The sequence below is a fragment of the Miniopterus schreibersii genome (assembly GCF_964146895.1).
Source record: "Miniopterus schreibersii genome assembly, chromosome: 10".
Classification (NCBI taxonomy): domain Eukaryota; kingdom Metazoa; phylum Chordata; class Mammalia; order Chiroptera; family Miniopteridae; genus Miniopterus; species Miniopterus schreibersii.
This window is the reverse complement of record NC_138110.1, coordinates 15011025-15028045: the sequence shown is the minus strand read 5'-3', so window position 1 is coordinate 15028045 and position 17021 is coordinate 15011025. Positions and strand designations below refer to the sequence as shown.

At 44.1% G+C, this 17021-nt stretch overlaps 1 protein-coding gene and 1 long non-coding RNA gene across 3 annotated transcripts in view; one reads left to right on the top strand and one right to left on the bottom strand.

Moving 5' to 3' along the window:
* LOC308562873 overlaps positions 1-12534 on the top strand; it is an 86831-nt gene extending 74297 nt beyond the window's left edge. For both annotated transcript variants that reach the window (XR_013999682.1, XR_013999683.1), the window contains one exon: positions 9807-12534. This is a non-coding gene — a long non-coding RNA (uncharacterized lncRNA). The remainder of the gene's footprint in view (positions 1-9806) is intronic.
* The window catches only part of ATP8B1 (ATPase phospholipid transporting 8B1), a 106680-nt gene that overhangs the window by 61336 nt on the left and 28323 nt on the right, over positions 1-17021 (bottom strand). The gene's annotated exons all lie outside the window — the stretch shown is intronic.

Below are 17021 nucleotides of genomic sequence, written 5' to 3'. Positions count from 1 at the left end.
GTTCATTCCAAAATAATCAATAATTGGCAATACCTCCCCACCCCCTGTTGAAGACTACTGAACAGTCACTTAGGCCCTGGGCTTATTTTATGAAATCCTTACAACCCACCCAAAGGGAAGGCTTACCCTCATTTTGTGGGCTTTATAAAGGTTAGGTGATTTCTCCAGGGTCATATGGTGAGATTTCAACCAGTTCTGTTTACCCAGCTCTCTTAAAACTTGTCACAGAACTGCTCCAAGGGGAAGAAGAGTTGTATTGGGGTTTACTGTCTTCACTGCCATGCTCACCCACACTTAATTTGCTATCATCCTATCTCTTTACAAATGATTACAAAACCAAAAGTAGCATGAAGACTGGCTGGTTTCATTCAGAGGCTCTCTCTGAGCTCAGAGAGGGATGACCTGCACGTCGGGCAGGGCAGGAGAGGTGAAACCTCCCAATCCTTGCCCTTTTTATCATTACACTTTGCCAGTCCCTCAGTAAACCTGATTCCAACTCTCTCCTCAAGGTCACGAGGTGCCATGGAATCCACTAAGAGCCCCTGCTGACCGGTACTATGTGCCGATGGAGACCGCAAACCACTGACCTTCATTAAACCGCTGTGTGTCAGGCACTAAGGACAGCATTTTCCAAATACGCATTTAAACCTTTCAAGGCCTAAATGGCACTGTCTGATTGTCTTTTCTAGACACTGCCATGGTTTCATGAATGCCTCTGATTGGTTCCAGAGCTCTACTTCTCATTCCATTTGGAACTTAACACCTTCACAAATTCTGGGTCCCAGAAGTCTAGGGACAATGTTTAACTCCTTTCTCCTCTGCTGTATTTAAACTCAGCTCAGAGGACTCAACCTAGATTACAAACTCTCCCTACACAGCTGAATTCACACCTGAAGTTTTGGACCAAGACCATAATGCAAACATGATTAATACTGTATATGCCCCTTGGAAACACTTGCATTTGGCTCATACAATTTCCAGGGTTTCCTACAGTCAACAATTCTAGCTGTTCTGGCTTTCAGATGTTGAACAAGCCAATGAACAGGAGTGTCTAAGTTTCTACATATCTGATAGGTTTAAGGACTTATAATACCTATAATACAGGGCTTCTGAAGCTCCCAGTATTTTCTTGGGATGATGGTGGTGAGCATTTAAAAGAGAGCTAAGTATAGCCCTGGCCAGTGTGGCTCAGTGGTTTGAGCACTGGTCCACGCACCAAAGGGTTGCAGGTTCAACTCCTCATCAAGGGGCACGTACCTGGGTTGCAGGTTCAGTCCCCAGTCCCAACAGGGGCGCATTCAGGAGGCAACCAATTGATATGTCTCTCTCACATCAATGTTTCTCTCTCTCTTTTCTCTCTTTCCCTTCCCCCTCCCCCTGCCTCCCTCCCTTCATCCACTCTCTATAAAAATCAATGGAAAAAATATCCTCAGGTAAGGATTAACAAAACAAAAAAAAAGAGACAGAGCGAAGTACACATTCTGTGTCAGGCAGTGAGCTAAGGGCTGGACATGCATTATCTTATTTTATTTGTTGAGGGTTAAATTATTATCTCCATTTTACAGATGAAGAAACGGACATTAAGAAAGGTTAGGTTCTTTGCCCAAGGATGTATAGATGGTAACTGGGATAAACTTTCTTGTGAAAACTCCATGCTTAGTCACAAACTCAGCGTCTTAACTGTACCTAGTAACATAACGTCCCTGTGGGGTAAGCTGGAGAAGAGATGATCAATCCAATTTACGGTGAGGAGAAAAATAGCGAAGGGACATATAGTTACATCTATTTGACAGCTAGAATGGGTGGGTCCCATCCTCACATCCTCTGATCTCTCCACCCAGGGTTTGATCTGAAACTGAGGAAGGGGGAGGGCATCAAATGGAGGCCACAGGTGGCAAGCATGTCTTCACCCCTGCGAGCGAATTCCTTACTGTCACCTAGAGTCCAGGTGTCCAGTCTCACAGGAAAGGCGCTCTGCCCCGGGGAGGGAAGCCGTCCTTACAGCTGCCTGGTTCCCCAAAGATGCCCCCTGGCAGTGCTCCTTAGCAGAGTCCCCGGGGCTGTGGGACCTGGCAGCTCAGCTGCCATCTCTTCTAAATCTGACTATGGAGTTCCACATGATTTTTATTTTAAGAATTATGGCTTTAAAAGGAAGGATACAATGACCACCGCCTTAACACATTCTCCTGGGGAACTAAGAATGAGAGGTCATGAGTGACGTTGAGATTTAAAACAAGAAATACATATATTCCTGGCACAGAGCTCCTAAAACCCTTGGAATTTTCTAAGTGATGGGCATAATAAAGGTGACTTCTGGAAAGCACCTAGGTACCCTAAGGATGGGGGCTGGTTGCCAGAACTGACCATGTGATTAGAGTGTTGGAACTTTCGGTCTGACCCCCTGACCTCAGGGGAGGGTAGAGGGGCTGGAAATTGAATTCAGTCACCAAAGGCTAAGGCTTTAATCAAGCATGCCTATGGAATAATGCAGCCTCCATTAAAACCCAAAAGGATGGGGTTCAGAGAGTTTCCGGGCTGGTGAACACGTGGGGCTTTGGGGAGAGTGGCTCTGTGCCTTTGCCCTCACCTTGCCCTGTGTATCTCCTCCACCTGGCTGTTCCTGAATTATATCCTTTTATAATAAACCAATAATCTAATAAGAAAAGTGTTACTCTGAGTTCTGTGAGCCGCTCCAGCAAATTAACTGAACACAAAAGGGTGTCACTGGAACCTCCAATCTATAGCCAGTCGGGCAGAAGCACAGATGACAACCTAGACCTGCAAAAGGTGTCGGGGGTGGGAGCCCCTAACCTGTGGGTTCTGATGCTGTCTCCAGGTACATAGTTGTGTTGAATTATAGGGTCCTTGCAGATGTAATTCGTTAAGATGAATTCATTAGAGCGAGCCCTCAACCAGTATAACTGGTGTCCTTATAAAATGTGGACATTTGGACACAGAGACAGACACACACAGGGAGAATGTCATGTAAAGATTGGAACTGTGCTGCCACAAGCCAAGGAACTACCAGAAGCTGGGAGAGAGGCCCAACCCTGAGCCTTCCCGAACACCTTCAGAGGAAGCATGGCCTTGATCTCGTGCTTCCAGCCTCTAGAACTGGGAGACAACAAATTTCTGTTGTTTAAGCTGCTCAGTTTAAGGTATTTTGTTACAGCGGTCCTAGCAAACTACTACACTGTTTTAATGTGTCATTTTAAAATGTTAAGTTCCTTAATTCCCACAAACAGAGGATGTTACGGTCAGCTACTGCTTACTGCATGTCCACAAATTCCAAATTTACCTCCCACCATGACTGTGCACCTGAAAGGAAAAGCTGTGGTTAGCATCTGTAACAAGTTATGTAATTAAAATATAATGACCACATTTTCTTTTCTCTCCTCTAATTACCCAGACAAAACATGCTTCATTTTTTTGCCACTTAACCACATTATAAGAGTTATTTGCAGGGCATAACAGGAGTAACTAGTATTTAATGCAAATAAGGACAGGCTGCTCAAATAGAGATGTCTAATGCAGGCCTTGTACAAATATCTACTCTGGTTTGCATTTTAAAAGAACACATAAACCCAAGAAATATCCAACATTTATTAAAACATCCTCGAAATGTTTTGAGGTTTTTAAAGAAGTGCCAATAAAATGAGCTTTCTACTTCATCTCTTAAAAAACATGACTCCCGAAAAAAATACAATTCATTCTAGAACCTTTCTCTGCAGTGATATTTTCTCCTCTCAATTAATATTTGCCTCCCTTTAAAGTCTCTGTGTGCTTTTTTGAGGGGCAGAAGCACCCAGTGATGTGGGCTTGGGTTTGATGCAGCAACACCTACTCACCTCTCAGCTTTCGCACACTAAGGCATGTAACACAGAGAGAACATTTTATTTTTAACTCTGAAGTGAAGTAAAATGTAAAACAACCAACCAAAATACATTTGAATATTTTTTGCTCTTCCACATACCCTCCTCTCCATAGACCCAGACTTCCACCCTCATCTCCTGCAAGGCCTCTCTCAACTGCAACCAGACTCTAATGACAGAAAAATTACTTCCTCAACCCTACTGTTATCATGCTCTTTATAACTTTTATCATATATTAACAGTACTAATATGCTTTTGTAATATTTAACGTGTGACATCACTAATTGGGGAAGCATACTATAGAACTCTTAATTGGTTGAGAAGATCATTCCTTTATTTAGGAAACAGGGCTCACTGTCATTGCCCCCTGTAGGTCTGGGGAGGAAGCAGGCTGTGGCTGAGTTGTCCAGAGGACTCTCCCACCCCCCACCCCCCACCCCCTCGACCTCCTGATATGGCAGGCAGTTAGACAGACGTGAGCAGAATAGGAACAATCGGCCAGGTACAGAAGGTCACCAGGGCGGAAAGCCCCAGGTGCCTAGAAACAGACAATTGTAAGGTGGGACCTTGGCCCCAGAGTGACCTTTCCTCCCCTGCATGCCGCTAGTCACGTGGTAGACCCCACTAGAGGTGGAACAAAGGGGCCGGAGGAAAGCCTGTATGACTTCCATACAAGCCCTTGCACAACCACTCCCTTAAGTGTTAAACCTTAGAGGTAACAACTAGGCCTCAGTTGTGTTTCAGTTCCAGGCCCAGAAAAGCAGTAATGCCAGGTAGGGCGATGCTGTGGCTGACATCAGGACCAGCTTTGATGACCAATGACCCCCTGCCCTGGCACTGACCAATCAGTAGAGACCATGACCCTGAAAGGACATACATGGAAAAGCTGATGAATATTCTATTGAGAACCTCCGGAGACCTCCAGATAAAACCCTTTAAGATGAAGGACACAGTGGCTCTGTCACTCCCTCTCTCTCTCTCTCTCCCCCCCTACCCAATCCTTTCTCTCTCTTTCTCTCTCTCTCTCCCTCACAAGCCTGCACCTTTCCCTCTCTCCTTCTCTCAGATATGTTTTCTTTGCCTTTTTCCTAAGCTCCAAGGCCCCTTCTTTTGCCTCTGTAACTTGTTTCCAAGTCCACATAGCCCAGCTAGCTCTCTTTTTTTACCTCTGTGACTTGAAATAAACTTTCACTTGTATTTGAGTCTTGACTCTGAATTCTTTCCTAGCCAAACTCAAGGACCGAGGTCTAACATCTAGTGCTGTTCACTGTTAACACCTCCCTCTCCACCTCCACTCTCCAGAGCAAACCTTCAATTGTGATCATAAATCAATACCAGGGATAAATTCCCAACAAGTAGCAAATCTAACTGGCCTGAACTTGATATTTCAATACAGTAATCCCCCTGACTTCCCAGAGTTCTTGAAAAAAAGCAAAAATTAGTGTAAAAATAAAAAGAAGAGCATCCAGAATAAACCAGGGATTGAAAGAACCATAAGTCATTACAGCCAAGTCAGGAATAAACCAAGAGTGGCTGTGTAGTCCACAACCCAAGAAAAACTACTTAAAAGCCTTTAGATACTGATGGAGATGAACTTTACTTTAGATACCTGGAACTAATTAAAATCTTTTCAAAACATGTTTTAAAAGCACTTTTAAAAGACTGTGCTCTGGTGTGAAGACAAAATCAGAGTCGAGCATGAGACTGGCACTGGTCTGATGATGGAGAACGTGAGAAAGAATGTAGGAGACCTCTACAAGCAGAGTGGCCTCTGGTGATGGGCAGCACTAGACACAGGGACCTCAGTCCTACAAACACAGGAAATGCATTCTGCCAAGAGCTATAGTGAGCCTGAAAGAGAAACCTGAGGACGAGATGAAAATGCAGCCAGCTGACACCTGGATTTCAGTTTCATGAGACACTGAGCAGAGAACCCAGACAGTTCCCGCCAGACTTCTGACCTGCAGAAGTGTAAGATAACAAACGTGTTGTTTTAAAACGCATACACACACACACACAACTGTGCTCTGGATTTATCTAAGGCCATCCCTCAATATTTCAGAGTTGTGACACACATGCTCTGTCATTAGACAGTCAATGAAAAGCCAAACTAGAGTCAAGATCCAAAGTTAATGGTTCAGCCACAAAACAGGCCACCCTGGAGAGCTCCTCAGCCAGACCTGCCCCAGCAGGTGGTCCCTGGGCTCATCACTGACTATGACCCACAACCCATGCTCAGAGGCCACAGGTCTCTTGTCCTCCTTCACCCAGGAGATTTGACTATGGTGAATTTGTAGCTTAGCTTTCCAAAGTCTGAACCCCATGCACAGACCATGTTGCCCTAACCCTGATGCAGCTAGCACTGCAGATGTCTGCAGATATCACATGAGGATTTACACATTTTGAATGCTTTAAGCACTTAGGCTATCAATAAGAGAGGAATAGTTTGAATGAGACTTGTCTTTTGCTGTCTAGAAAAGATAAAAATACAATTAACGTCCGATATATTCTGAAATCTGAACCAATGACTCTCAAGAAATGGCTGTCATAGGTCAGGTGGGGAATCTGTGAAATTACTCAGTTGTCGTCAAAAGCCAGTAACAGATGGTTTTCATCGTGCTTCATTATGGAAATTATTCCGAGTTTCACAACGATATTAGAAAGTAGAGGCTCTGGCTACCTGCACTGGCCCCACCCATCGCAGGCTCCTCCCCACTCCAGCCACCTCCTGCCCACACAGGCTACAAGACACTTTCATTCCTTTCCAGATCCTCAAATCCCCACATAATGGCTTTTCATTTCCACTTGAACAAGTTACTTTCTGCCCTGCCCATTCTTTGTATTCTGCCGTGGATTGTGGTTGTTTGTTGTCTTTAATAGAGTGTAAGTCCCAGAGGCTCAGGATCAAGCCCTGTTTCTCTTATTTCCCAAGTGGGGCAGAATCGAGAAATGGTCAAGGGCTCCTGTCTGGACAGACAATAAGACAGACAAGGCTAAAATCCCAGCTCTACCACTTACGGTCTACAGGACCTTGGGACAAATATCCTCACTAAGCCCCTTCACTTATTCAGTGAGGATAATGCTACTTGGTAGGGTCCTGTGAAGCTCAGTCTCGATCTCATGTCAAACCCTCAGCAGAGTGCTCAGTACCCACCCACTATGTGAGCAACTTCGTGATCCATTTCATCAGAAATGCAGCAAGACAGCGTGGGTGTGGTGGAAAGAGTGACCTCTTGCTCCTCAGTGAGACTTAAATAGTTTATTACAAACGCTTATAAGCCTAGAATACCTGGACACTGAAGTTTTCAAGTGAAAAGCAGAGTAAGAAAATAAACGTAATAGTAAACTTAACATTTAATTTCAGAGTTGGCAAAAGGTTTTCACACACCATTAATGTACTTGACCTACACAATGGCACTGAGAAGGAGGTTATTTTTGTTTTATTCTCTGTGACATCTCCAAGGCCCAGAGCAATGCCTGACACACAGCAAGCCTTTCACACAGAATTACTAAGCGAGTGACATCGTGAATGAAGCACCAAGCTCAGAGTTCCACAGAGTGCAACAAGCATCCCGGTTCCCAGAGCTCATAACGGGAAGGGGACCAGAACCAGGTCCCACCACCTGAGTCCAAGTCCTGCATCCTTTCTCCATCCTGTCTCCTGCCCCTGGGGTAAGGTTTCAGAGAACCATCTATTTTCTAAATGATAACAGCTCCAAGACAACTTAAATGTGGGCCCCAATTAAAACAAACAACAAACAAAACTGTCACTGTTGTGTCACCTAGGGCAGAGTTAGAGTCAGTAATCTAATTACTTAAACTTCAACACAGATTTTTGCTTTCCTCAAAGTCTGCACAGCAGATGATCTTGATCATGGGATGAACAAGTGAAACAAACTTAAACTTCAAAACCAGCTTTAATGAAAAGGTGCATGGGCTGTGTTTGCTTTGAAATACTATGCGGGAGGGAGAGAGAGGTACAGTAGAGGGGTAGATACATTGGCCAGGGCCATGAACAAGGGGGATTCATTATTCAATTGTTTCTATTTTTATATACGTTTGAAATCTTCCTCAATTAAAAAACAAAAAAGAAAAAAACTAGCCTCAAAATAAACCAATGTATTAATTAACATTGACATCACTGTACAAAGCACATTTGTCTTAATTCACAACACAGGCTTGGAAAGGCCCACGTGCTCTGTGCAGCCATTGGCCCATCTTAAGAACTCAGATGTTAAATAACAAGTCTTTTCATAGCTAAAAGGAGAGTATTTTTAAATGAAATTGAATATTTCATATTCCATAGAGTGAAAAGGGAACTTCACTAAATATTTCATAAAAGGAAAATGTCAGAGAGTCACAACATCGTATAAATTAGGGCAGTCCCACCCGCATGGTGCCTGTGGAGGCAGATTTGCTCTTTGCAGCACTAAGAACTTGTTTTTGTGCATTTTAACTCTGTTCTTTGAATCATTTTCAGCTCAAATACTGTTTCCATATTTATCACATTTTTCCCTCCCCCACTATGTGCGTAAACTACTGTCATTTCCCCATTTCAAGGATGAGCAAACTGAGGCTGAGAGCGTCGTATGAGTGCCCAGGGTCACACAGCGGGTTGCCATAGGGCTGAAACTGAAGCCAAGTCCAAATTCTCCAGTTGCCAAGGTCATTCCACTGTGCAGTGATGCGGCATCCCCAGCATGCCCGCAGTTCATTCTGGTGGCAAAGAATGCGGGCTCGGGGGCCACGCTTCCTGCCATTTGGAGACCTCAGGAAAGCTCCTCCAGCAACCTGGCCGGTCCTCGGTTTGCTCACCTGTAACATAATAGCGCCTGCCTCTGCGGCTGCTGCGAGGATGAAGTGAGCCAATATCCAGAAAGCTCCTGGACCAGAGCCAGGCCCCAAGGAAGCTCGCAACAAATACTGGCCATTGTCATTCCTCTGGGAGAGGGTCACCACCAGGAGAAGTGTGTGGCCAAAGCTTCCCTTCAGGAACAGCTGAGAAGTACCCCAGCCCGCGCCGAAGCTCAAATGTACCTGCATTTGTTGAATCATTGATAGCAAGGGGAACACCCAGCTCGTAACCTGTTATGCTTGGGCCGCAGGAAAATGTCACCCTAGTAGTGAGAGAGACATTGAATATTTTACTCTCCCAGCTGCTCAGAACAAAGCAGCCTGGGGTGTATCCATTACCTCCGCTTCAGATCTCCTGGGTAAAGGGGAAAACTGTTACAAAACCTGCACTGTGGAATGTAAAATATTGTGCACACGAAACGTCTCACAGTCCATATCCTTGCAGAATGAATAAAAGTGGGATTTTTTTTTTGGAAAGAGAAAGTGTTATTTTCAGAAACAGAAACTGTCTACACCTGACACCTCTGCCACAATATATGGTGCCTATCTTGCCAGCAAGGGACATGCTACACCAGGCGGCCAAAAATAGCCTCAGGCTGTTTATCAACAATGAGTAAATTGTACATTGGAGAAGCTGAGCCCAACGTATTCTTATAGTCACACGTTACACTCCTATGGAAGTCGCTTTATTAAATGGGTCCATGATCACATCCTGATGAAAAAGTGAAACTGTGCATTATAAAACCACGCAGTATTTTGGATGAGAAAGATGGTAAGAGAGACGAAATCTTCTCATTTGTTTCCTACCAAGACAAACATCCTTGATAAAATTGGCAATTTCGCGTGGACTGCTTAATCAAGTTAATACTTGATTATTTGCACGTTTAATGATTGATTACTTCACTATCTGCGGGTCCCAGGCTGGGCTCCCTTCCTGGTCAGCTGATGGCCTCACCTGTTTACACAGGCAAGGGCCCAGAGGGAGCGTTTCACTTTTAACTGTTGAAAGAATGGGCAGAAATGGTCACTATCCCAATCATTTGCAGGCTTAAATTCTCTATTCTCTTCTGTCCTCTACAGAGTCTCAGCGGTGCTCTTCCAATGCCACCAGCCTCCAACCATCACACAGGAGCAGGACTTCCAGGGACACACATGGAACTCGCCACATGCTCACTGGAGCTGCATGAGAAACCACCACATGGCAGCTGAATGCAACTTGCAGCCATGTGTCGTTTGGCTCGCTGAGGGTTTCTTGTTTACTTAAATTTTAGTTCAGAGCATTAAAAAATCTGTTGATTCCACATGAAATCCAGATTTGCAAATTTTCTTAAATTGGGAAATCTGGCAACACTTGAGCAAGACAACCATCCATGAAGGCTGTCCCTTTTGAGTGCTGTGTGCCCCCAGTTGCCACACTCCTCACCCAGCCAGCCTGTACCCTTCCCAGCCCTTGCAGGAACTGAACTGGGACCCCTCAAATACTCTTACTCTTCCTGTTTTACAGATAAGGAAAGTGCAAGCTGGAATTGCATTCAAAGTCTATTCTGCTCCAAATTGGTGTTTTTAACTAGCATACCCTGTTGCTCACTTGTCCCCTTTTGGCAAGGGAACAAGAATGTCAACGGGCAGGACAGACACATCTGGGTAATTTTCAAATTCTTTATTTGCCAAAGGCAGCCTCTCAAGTTAACCAATATAGGGTGTTCTGAATCAGAATATATAAGACAGCTACAAATTTGTCCTAAACTTCTTAAAAAAGGTCAAAGAAAAATACCATCTGTGGAACCATGGGCCATTTCTACATTAGGAATCTTGGCTGTGGTTGACTCAGACTCACCTGTTAACATTTTACACCACTTTATTCTTAGCTCACTCTCTTGCAAGTGTGCGAACTTCCCTCCAAACCATTTGAGGGTAAGTTACACCATATTTCCTACCCCTAAATCCTTCAGGGGCAGTCTCTTACATTTCCTTACATAACCATAACCATAACCATAGTCATAGCCATAAACATAACCATTAGTTATCAACACGAGACAGTTTAACATTAATAGGCTATCTAATATTCTTATTTTATCATTGACCCAACAATGTCTTTTATCGTATTATTTTTCCTCCAGGACAGAATCCAGTCTAGAATCAGGAATTACTTTAAATGGCCACTTCCTTTAACCTGGAACATTCTCACAACCTTTTTTTTTTTTTTGGTCATTGATGACACTGACATTTTTAAAGAGTATAGTCCCCACTCACCCTTTAAAAAACAAACAAAAAGAATGCTCCTCATTTGAGCTTTGATGTTTCCTCGTGATTGAACCCAGACTCTGTATCCTTGCTGGAAAAGAGCACAGGTGATGCTGTGTCCTTCTCAGGACATCACATCTGGAGGCTCGGGTGTCCTCCACCCCTCACTGGTGTTTTAATTTTCATTGCTCCATCAGTGTTGTCTGATTTCTCCACCGCATTTTTTTAAAACTTGCAATCAGTGGGGAGACACTTGAAGACAATGCAAACATCCTGCTCCTTATCAAAATTTCCTCCTAGATGTGGTGTCACTGAGGATTATTGCCTGACCCAATCTTTACAATGTCTGTGCCACAATGACTCCCTGGCTTCTGCATCCCCTCAGCATTCATCAGTCAGCTTGAGCATCTCAGTGCATCTCATTGCCACTAACTTGTCTACCGACTGATCATCAGTATAAATGCATACACTCTATTTGTCCCAGTGGTTTTCAATACCTTATTGTCCATAATTACTTTAGTGTTCAACCTGTCCCGGGTTGGGCCAGTGGGAGTCCCTTCAAGCTGGCCCATATGTCCCTGTGATAGGTCCCAATCATTCTTTGAGCATTTCTATACTTTGTAGCAGTAACAAGATGCTCCAGACTCATTTCACCTCTTCAGCTCCAGTCCTGTTCCTTCTAGTGGTGATAATATTAGAGACCAAGATGTGGGCACTAGGGTGCTCATTGCTACTGGGGTGTCTTGGTCTGTTGGCCCTTTGGTGGACAGAATTAAGTAGTATCTACATGTACATGCAGATACACATATACATACAAACACACATACGTGATATGTTACATGACAATGCTTCTGCATGCACATATTTCAGAAATGAGTGCATACCAATTCCTCCAATTCCAGTCAATTCCTGCAATTTCTCCCATTCTATGGTACCTGTAGGGCCCTTCTTCCTCAGTCAGAATCCTGCCCCCTAAAACAGTACATGCATTCATTCATTTATTCAATGCTAACATACATCTAGATTTTTTTCAGAATTGCATTGCCAATATCACTACATAAAACATACTAAAATACTTTAGGATTTTTTGGCCTTTCTCCCACACCTTGTCTAAGACTGAACATTTGTAATAAAATAGTGTGCTCACTGTTCCTTGGATTCTTTCTCTTCCCCCCGCCTTCATAGTGGTTGTGGTGCTTATTTGAAATGCAATTGTGTTCATTCATTTCATTTTGCTTTCCATCTTAGGGTTTTCCCCTCCTTCACATTTTATTGATTTGAATTTATTTTTTGAACATGTAGAACATCAACATGCTCCTCAAAGTCAAAACGTTGCTAAAAGGTACTCAGCCAAGCAGCTCTTCCTTCCTCATGCAGCCCCTCCTGTTCTCACCCACCCCTGGACTTCACTGTGTTCTGTTTATCCTTCTTGTGTTTCTTTTTATAAAGATAAGCAGATATATGTATTTCTTATTTTTATATTTCTTATGCAGAAGTTGAATATATATGTTCCTTTGTACTTTGCTTTTCTAACTTTGTATTTCCTGGAAATCATTAAAATTCACTTTTCGGGCACTATTTACAAGGAGAGAAACATTATAATATGTTGTCAAAATCATTTTCTTGGAAAACTTTTTAAAGAAATTCATAGATTCCACTGTGCTTTGCTCCCTTTCTGCTCTCTGTTCTCCAAGATAGAAGTCGTCATCCACTTCATGTCCGAAGGTCTGGCTTGCCTTTAGGGACCCAAATTCACTAGGTCTAGAGTGAATTTTTTTTTAGAGAAGGAGGAAGGGACAGAGAGGAGGAGAAACATCGATTTGAGAAACATACATCGATCGGCTGCCTCCTGCATGCACCCTGAGAGGGGATGGAACCTGCAACCTAGGCATGTGCCCTGCCTGGGAATTGAACTGGCGACCTTCTGGTGCACACTACAACACTCCAACCAACTGAGCGACACCGGCCAGAGCTAGAGTGAATTTAATAACATCCAGGTAAAGATATCGGCCTTTCCAAGGACTTGGGACTTGCAAAATGTTGATCTAAAATGGTGGCTCCAATAGCAACTAAGTGAATATTCACCCATAGGGAATAAAAAAGAAAGATCACTTTGTGAACCTTTAAACCCTAACAGGTATCTGGCAGCTTGTGTCCAATGGCCATAATAGGAACCAGGAAAGAAAGAAAGCTATTAGGATGACTCAAAACAAACCCAGCACCACTGTTGGAAACCCACTCCCGGCCCTGCCCTTGGCAAGCCAACTGCAGTTCAAGGCTAATGTTCTCTGACTCCTCCCACCGTCCCCACCAAGAGGGAGAGCTGCTAGGAGTTCCTCACGCCGTGTCACCCACACCCTAACCCAGAGGCACTGGACAGCGCCGGCACTCTACTCACCAAGAAGTGGATTAGTATTGCGGTACTAGGTTTCTCCAACTTGACAGATCTCACCCATATGCAAAGGTCAGAGGGGAAAGTGATTAAAAGTGATTCCCACCATAAGGATTTTGATGAGCATACAGAAATGCAAAGGGAAGAAAGCCACAGATGAATTCAGCATGCTAATATCATAATTAACAGTCTCAGGGGATTAATATGACACAAACACAGCCACTGTCAGATAAGGCCTTAGGTGGATGGGACATCGGAGGGGCTGGGCCTCAGTCCCTGTCTGTCTGGCTGAGTGAGAGTCCTGCCCACAGGACCCCACAGGTGGGAACATGACGCTGGGCAGAGGCAATTCCACCTTCACTTCTTCTCTCCCACCTTCCCCAAACTGAACCCTGGTCTCCCTGGAGTGAAAGAGAGGCCAGTGGTTTTCATGAGATACAGCTCCTGAGGGATGCACATCCTGGAGTTTAACCCTAGACCTGCGGCAAACTCTTTCCCCTTCATGAAATTTCTGACAAGGAAAGACAGTCATGCACTAACTATCCTCTTTGTTCGCCAAGATGGTCTATATTGTAAAAATGATCTCTGAAAGGCCCAAAGATCTCCCTAAAAAAATAAAACATACCTAATAGAAATAGACCGAATTCACACACCCCAAATTCGTATTGAATGAATTCTAACTTAATTTTTCCTCTATAATGAAAAATTGCTTCTGTTCTATAGAAAGTATTTAGAAGGGTCAGTATATCTGACTGAAAGAACATGCTCGAGAATCTGTCATCACCGAGCACCTTACTACTGAAAGGGAATGGCGTCATAAAAAAATCTTCACCTGCCAAGACGGTCAGCTTGCTGAAAACGGTTTCCTTGAAATGAGAAAACAGAGAACGAATCCAGCCAGAAAGGCAGGCTGAATCATCTCCAGTTGTTTGCTGTTGTTTTTAAAGAGACCAGAGAAATCGCCATCTATGAGCACCATGTTCACAGCAGCATTATCAACAAGAGCCAAAAGGGGGAAACTACCCAAGTGCCCACGGACGGATGAATAAACAAGCTGTGTTTTAATACATAAATAATTTGTGTGTGTATGCACATACACACACAGTGGAATATGATTTTGCCTTAAAAAGGAAATTCTGACACATGCTACAACACCATGAACCTCAAGGACTATGCTAACGGAAAGAAGCCAGTCACAAAGGACAAATACTCAGTGATTCTACTTATAGGAGGCCTCTTATCAGAGTAGTCAGAGTCATAGAGACAAAAAGTAGAATGGCAGTCGTCAGGGACTGCGGAGGAGGGGCAGGTGCTGCTTAATGGGGACAGAGCTTCAGTTTGGGAAGATGGAGAAGTTCTGGAGATGGATAGTGGCAATGGCTGCACAACAGTATGAATTATGTAATGCCACTGAATGTATGCTTAAAAATGGTAAAATTTATGCTATGTATATTTTACCTCAATTTTTAAAAAAAGTACTCAGTTGTTCTTTATCTCCTCTGGAGAAAGGCAAAGAGATTTTAATTGATTTCAGCTAAAAATTTCCTGACTGGACAAGCTGCCCAAATAATAAACGAAACATCTGCTTTGGAGGTGTTTCTTGAGATCTGACTGCTCTGAGCCAGGCACGTGGCCAATGGAAAGCCTTGGATCCCAGTCTTCCCAGTGGTTCTCACACTGCAGCAAGCATTAGACTCCCCTGGGGGGCTTATTAACCACAGATGGCTGGGGCCAACCCTCAGAATTTCTGATGCAGGAGGTTGAGCCTGGGGCCTGAGAATATGCATTTCTAGCAGGCTCGCAGGTGATGCTGATACTGGCAGTCCATGCACCACACTTTGAGAAGGTCTCATGTAAGGGGAGAGACTTGTAGATAAATAAGCAATTTCATTCAAGTGTGGTAGGTGCTATGATGGGGATCCACCTAGGATATATACCAGGAGGGGTGCCTGTCTGTCTTAAGAGGGGTCAAAAAAAGCTTTTCCCAGAGGAGATGCTATAAAAGTTGACACGCAAACTGAGACCCATAAGCCATGTAGGAGTCAGCCAGGTGAAGGGAAGGGAAAGGTCATTCCAGGCAGAGAGCACAATATTTGCAAAGGTCAGGAGGTAAGACGGCACACACGGCCTGTTCTCGGAAGGCAAGTAGACATCTGTCTATGTGACAGGAAATCAGAGGGTGAAGGCGAAAATGGTGAGCAAGTGAAAGGTGAGCAGATAACCAGGGGCATTAAGGAGCCTAGACTTTATCCTCAGGGCAACAGGAAGCCTCCCAGGGCTTTCGGCATTAAAGGATTTACACTCTGAGAACTAAGGCTAGATCACCCGGTCCCAGGGATGGCCCCCATCCAGCAGAGACACTGCCTGAGGAGTTGGGGATGTGACAGTGGTATGCGTCCCATGTCCCTTTGATTCTAATCATCCCAGCTGATCCACTATCAAAGCTCCAGCTCCTCAGAAAGCCAACTGCTGCCTGAGTTACAGGGTGTTTCAGGTAAGAATAGTCCAGGTCCACTGTGAGGTCCCAGACAGGTAGCCACTAGCCATGTGAGGCTATTTCAATTTAATTAACTAAAATTAAATTAAAAGTCAGTTCCTCCATTGCACTAGCCACGTTTCACATGCTCGACAGCTCTGTGTAGCTGGTGGCTGGATAAAGAACACTGCTCTTTCATCACAGAAAGTTTTGTTGGAAAGCACTGGTCCAGGATATATAAGCAGGACTGGATCTAAGACTTGCCGGGCATCGTGGTTTTACCGCATTAAACCAGCATGCAACTGGGTTGGGCATCAGTCGTGAAAACACACACACACACACACACACACACAGCTCTAAATCAATGTTTAAAATTACAGAGGTTAAACCTAGACAACTGGCAGTCTCTCACAATATATATTCAAGCTACAAATACCCTAGATATCACTTACATAAGGAGATAAAAGGCATATTTTTTTCCAGGCCACTGAGAAGAATCCTAGAATCACGCTTATTCTCAGAAGCCATTTCTAAATCCTCAAAATAACTAGCCAAGAAAATTGGGGGAGGATAATATACCCTAGGTTAAAATTCTAAAAGGCCATTTTGACTGCTTATGTACCAAAAAAGCTAAGGGTTTTTAAGGCTTTTCTTCTATTGTGACTCCATACGCAGGATTCATATTATTACAGTGCCAATCCTTACTCTAAGTTCTAAAAATAAAAAGGCGAGACATATTACAGGCCAAGTGGGTAACAAACCCCAAGCCAAGGACAGAACCAGAAACTGATGCAGGGACGAAATGAGTTATGCTGTGAAATGAAACACAGGCCAAGGCTTAACCCTTGGGTGGACCAGCCATCCTTTTTAACCAGCTAACAAACCCAAGAAGCCAGAGAGATGGGCGATGATTTCTGCAAAGAAAAATCCAGAGATGTTTTTATTTTCCCAGCTGTTCAGGAAGTAACTGACCTGCCTGAGCAGAGAGGCAACACCCAAGAGGCAACGCCCAGCCCGGAGCCCCCGTGAAGAATCTGCTGGGTGAGATTGGTCCGCCCAGGTTGCCTGAGCGGTATGGTCCTGAGGCCAAGGCACAGGTGGCTTTGGGAAGTACCCAGGCAGGCCACATGTAGCCCGAGCCCAGGCATGTTAAAGGGAGGGGCATCTCAGAAAGAAACAAGAG